The sequence below is a fragment of the Copadichromis virginalis genome, linkage group LG3 (assembly GCF_057382275.1).
Source record: "Copadichromis virginalis isolate Kocher_CV1m ecotype Utaka linkage group LG3, C_Virginalis_male_GT1.1, whole genome shotgun sequence".
NCBI lineage: Eukaryota > Metazoa > Chordata > Actinopteri > Cichliformes > Cichlidae > Copadichromis > Copadichromis virginalis.
Genome location: NC_140620.1, coordinates 17,234,159 through 17,239,546, shown reverse-complemented (window position 1 = coordinate 17,239,546; position 5,388 = coordinate 17,234,159). Strand labels below are relative to the sequence as shown.

General features: G+C 39.8%; 1 long non-coding RNA gene across 1 annotated transcript; it reads left to right on the top strand.

Annotated features, from left to right (window-relative positions):
* The first annotated feature begins 380 nt into the window (after positions 1 to 380).
* LOC146713115 (uncharacterized) lies at positions 381 to 2,378 on the top strand. Its single transcript, XR_014919140.1, has 3 exons — positions 381 to 418; positions 564 to 665; positions 2,193 to 2,378. It is a non-coding gene; the product is annotated as an uncharacterized LOC146713115 (long non-coding RNA).
* The last annotated feature ends 3,010 nt before the right edge of the window (positions 2,379 to 5,388 follow it).

Below are 5,388 nucleotides of genomic sequence, written 5' to 3'. Positions count from 1 at the left end.
GACCACTCCCTCCAACCTCCCAGCTGCTTTCTATAAAGATGGCTCCCTCATCAGGAAGCAGCCTACAGGTCACATGACCATCCAGCATGTTTCCAGGTCTGATGAAGGCCTCTACAAGTGTGACATCAGCGGTCATGGAGAGTCTCCATCCAGCTGGATCACTGTCACAGGTGACACACTCACCTGTCTGTGTTTCTGCAGCTTTCAACATTCACAATGTGACGACAACTTAATGACTGTGTTTGCTTTGTTTTAGACGAACACACCACCACACCTCCACCTACATCCACACCTCCACCTACATCCACCTCTCCTCCTGTTCTCTCTGCGTTATCATGTGTTGGATTAGTCTGTGTTGTGGTTCTACTGGTGTTACTGGTTCTGTTGGTGAGACGATGTGTTCACAGGAAACCTGAAGGTGAGACTCAGACTTCCTCATTTTTCACGTCTGAGTTTGTTTAGTAGAATAAAGTTCACATTTATTATGACCACAGTAACAATTTAAGTTTAATCTCTGTTTAAATATTTAATTTAGATTTTTTTTTCATTTTTGAAAATTTCAGAATATCATAAAGATGTTTTAGAAGATGAAATCATCACTCATGTCATGTACGACACCATCAAGATATCAAATCAGCAGCAGCAGCCAATCAGACAACAGAGAGGTAATATTATGTCGAGGAGGATGTTTTCAAAATTTCTGCTTAGTTGTCGGATTTTCTTCTAAGAGTGTTTCTGTGTAGCTTTACAGTTTGGGGATATTTACAGAAAATATGAGTGAAGAATTTAATGGACCTGCAAATGTGTGACCTTTTTGTGCATTATGAGTATAGTTTGGTATGAAATGGGTACGAGAACATTTTCTCAATCATGTTTTTAACAGTGGTTAACTGAAGCTAACAGCTCTGCAGTCGTCCAGCATCCTGTTTCTGATAGAAAGAAAACACTTCAGCTGCAGGTGTTTCAACACAGAGCTGTTCATTGTTTATCTGAAAAAAAATCTGTTCTGTCTCTGTTTCAATACCAGAGGTGGCAAAAGTACAGATATTTTTTATCTAAGTAGAAAATATCTGTACACTGAACCTCACACGGTGGTTCAGGGTGGGGAAAATCCCATCAGTAGGCTATGATCTGCTGCCCTGAGGTTTCCTGTTCTCTGTAAATTGAATTCAACAAGTTGTGAGCAGATGTTTCAAACGCTATCTTGACTGATTTCCGTCCAATACACTTACAGTACACTGTGTACACACTGTCCTTATACTAGACTGGATAAAGTTAGTGTGAAGGTGAAATTTAGTAAATGAATGTCAGTGTCATCAGCTTAGTTTCAAATTGGTCTCTGCTACATTTGATGTAAGCTAACTCTGACCATGAAATCACAACCACTGTGCAGCAGTCACACACTAAATCCATCACAATGTGACAAACCTAAACTGCAGATTGTTTTCAAGGAAGTTTTTGAATAAAACATAACACATATTTTTAACTCTAAGCTCTCTTCTTCCTCTCCTTTCCTCTATTCTCATCTTTCTCCATCTCTGAGTGACGTTAGCTCTCTTTCTTTTCAGTCCCTGTGAGCTGCTAATGGTCCCAAAGCCGGACCTTTAGCTAGCAACACACTGTGAGACAAACTGCACACAAACAGTTTGTGTGTTTGCTGATGTTTATTAAGTTGATAGACATGTTGCATTTGAAATTACCTGCTTCTGAAACAACGTTACTCCCTTTATGCTCATTCCCCTTTTCGAGGGCTAGCTAGATACTAAAGCAAGCAACCAGAATCTATGAACATTAGCATTCATTTTAGTGCTGTGGAGAAAAAAAAGAAAAACATTAATCTTGCTGAAGATTCTAATTAACATGAGACATCTCTGTACCTGATTGGAACTAAGGCTGAATAGCAGCCTTAATGCTGTGATGTTTGCTTTGTGCTCCATGGTGAAATACATCAGTCAGCATTTACGGCGGATGGCAGCTTTGTGGTCGTCCTGTGTCAAAGAAACCTTCCATGTGTACAACTGTTTCACAGCAGATGAGTTCAGATAAGAAAACAGTCATAGTTGTTATCGCTTAATCTCTTTACTGTGCCACTTTACAAAAAAGAAGAATGTTTTGCAATAGCTTTAGTGCAATAACATAAAAGCAATGCAGTTGTTGTGCGTGTAGTAATTTGGATGTGTTTCATTCTACAGAGACGGATTCAGTGGTAGTCTACCCAGGAGGGAGAACTGAAGACGTCAGTTATGGCCAGACAGCCATTAGAACAAAGAGTCCCAGGTACAGCTGTTCTTTATCTTTAACTTAGGACAGAAACAAGCTAGCTGCTCATCCTGTTGCCATGCTAAGCTAACCACATCCTGGCTCAACCTCAAACCGCATCCCAGTTCACACTTAATCAGTCTGAACTGGGAATGTTTGTGATGCAGAGAGGTGGAGACTGGAGGTCTTGATTAAACTACAAAGCTTGTAATCATGTTTCTTGTTGTTTGAACTGTGTATGTTTGTGTTCAGACTTTAAACCAGAGCCAGACGTCGTCTACTGTTCACTGAAGTAGTCCACCAGTCCAACCACTAACGTCCAGCTGCTGGTCTCTAACTGGTTCATCCCAGCACCTCAGACTAGAGGACATCCACATGTTACAGAGATTTTTATAAGTATTTTCATCTTGGTTGAAAAAGCTAAAAATCACCAAACGAAACTTTTTTGTGTTTCCTGGATTTCTGCAACATCAACAAATTTTCGCTCTCATTTGCATTTCTCACGTGGGTCTCTGGGTTTCTAAAATACGTCCTGTGGAAATTTTGATTTGTTGCTGTTTTGTTGTGGCTAACCGACACCCACCTGTCTGCAGAATACAGCGAAAACCAAAGAGCTGCAAACAGAAAAAACAGGATCATCATGCTTTGGTTAGAACAGCTTCAATACAGTAAAGGTGTCTGTTTGATGTCGAAGACTTTTTTCTCACCTTGAAACCAACCAGCAGCAGCTGACACAGAAATTTTTTTTTTTTTACAGAGCTGAATGGTTTTGGTTTCTGCTAAACTTGAAGCTCATGAATTTGTGACTCTGACGACTTCTTGACTTTTGTCACACATGTATTTTAAACTAATTTCAATATTGAACAAAGATAACCCAAACCTGGAGTGTTTGTTAACCCTCTGACAAATGTAAAAAAAGAAAAAGAAAGACAGAAATGAGATACCAGTGTGTGTTTTCGTTTGTTCCATTTTTATTATTTTATTTTCGAAATTTATGAACAATGTTTTTTTTTAATCCTGAAGGAAAATGTCCCATCATCTGTTTGTACCAAGCTGAAACATGCTTGGATTGTGCAGCAGAACACTGATCTGAAACCCACCAGCAGGTCCGTCTCTGCCCAGCCCCAGGCTTCAACAGGACTTAGGAGGCCAGGGACGACCTGAGCCGCCCCAGTGTTTTGGCGCTGGATCACCGCATCTGACTGCTGGTTAGGGACTCTGTCTCCCGTCTTTCAGCCCTGTTAACTCACCACTGGACTCCTGCCCTCCAGAGGGGCTCTTCATTCCTGGCCTTTTCAGTGGACAGGTTCTGTCTCATACACTTTTGAAGTGTGAGATGGAAAACTTGACTTATTTGGCTGTGGCTACAAAATACACATTTTCTGAACGCAGAAAACAAAGAATAAACAAAGTGCACTGAGATGCTTGAGAACAGGAAATGTGTGTTTGAGAATGAATAGTTTTAGTTTTTATTTTATAGTTTATTTATAGTTTTTATTTCTGAATAACACGACATGTAATTTTGCTCTCGTGGTGGAAGTGTTTGCATGATATTTATTGTTTCCCATCTCTGTTCTTTCTTCAAAATTATCTAGCGCAATGTTTGATTCTGTCCTCATGATGGCACTGTTGTTTCATTATTAAAATTGTAGGACTGCAGAGGTATAACAGTGTTTTAGAAGTGAACTGCACAGCCCCAAGTATTCATCCAAGTCATTGGATCCAAGTGTTCCAATCACTTCCATAGTGACAGGAGTGTAAAACTTCCTCTCTACTAAATATTCCACAGTCAGCTGTTAGTGGTGTTATTACAAAGTGGAAGTGAATGACAGCAACTTAGCCATGATGAAGTTTGCCATATAAAATCATGGAATGTGGTCAGCACAAACTTTCTGCAGAGTCAGTTGCTACACATAACCAAGCTTCATGTGATCTTCAGATTAGCTGGAGAACAGTGCATAGAGAGCTTCATGGAATGGGTTTCCATGCCCGAGCAGCTGCATGCAAGCCTCACCAAACTCAGTGAATGGATCATATGCAGTGGTGTAAAGGATGCCACCAGTGGACTTATTGTTACTGTTATTGTGCTCTATAATAATAACACCACAAAGACAGACAGGAGAATGAGCTTTAGGAGTCCATGCACATTTAAAGAGTCACTGTGTCCCCTCAGCTGAATGCTACTGACACCCTTCAACGAATATGCTTTGAATTATGTTCAACTTTTTGGTAACAACTTTAACACCCCTGGATTAGTGGCTGGAGCCCAGCCTAAGTTTATTATTCCAAGATAAAATGTACGTTCTGTTGTTGCAAAGTGGGAACAACAGAAATTCAGACTAGGTTACAGAGTGAGGTCGTTCATGATTCAAGATTCGTTATTTGTCACGTGCGTGGTTACACAGGCATAACACGCAGTGAAATGTGACGTGATACTCTCCTCGACTGTGCAAAGAAAAAAGAGAGAGAAGACAGATCTTTATATACAGGGAATGGATATATACAAAGAGGAAATTATGTGCAGCAAGTGGGTGGGTCATGTACATTATATAAATAGAAATAAAATAAAATGAAACAATCTGGAAATTTACATGGTCGTTGCATGTTGAGGTAGCATGAAACTGCTGAATGAGTAGCTGCAGAGCTCAAAACACCAACACAAGAGTGCTGGGACCTCACAAGGTTGGGTTTCTTTTTTTCTCTCTTTTTTTTCTCTTTCTTTCTTTTTTTTCTCTTTTTATTTTTTATTTTTTTTGTCCCGTTTGGATCGTTAGCCATCAGAATTGTTGTCTTAAGGCCAAGAAAGATGCCAAGCGGATTTATTTTACCAAGTGGATCATCATGGCCTTGCCATATTGGTCCATTTGATTGACCTTTATTATAATTATGAATTTATTTTATTTTCAGTTGCTACAAACGGGACAGACATGACTGGGGATAGGACAGGGAGAAAGAATGAAAGAAAGAGAGGGAGAGAAAGAAAACCAAAGGGGAGAAGAGACGGTGAGAAGGGGGGGAAGAAAGAAAAAACAAAACAAAACACCTGGATCACCTGTATGGAGGAAAAAAACAGAAGAGAAAGCAAACAACAAAGAACAACATAATAAAAAAAAAAAAACAGCACCATCA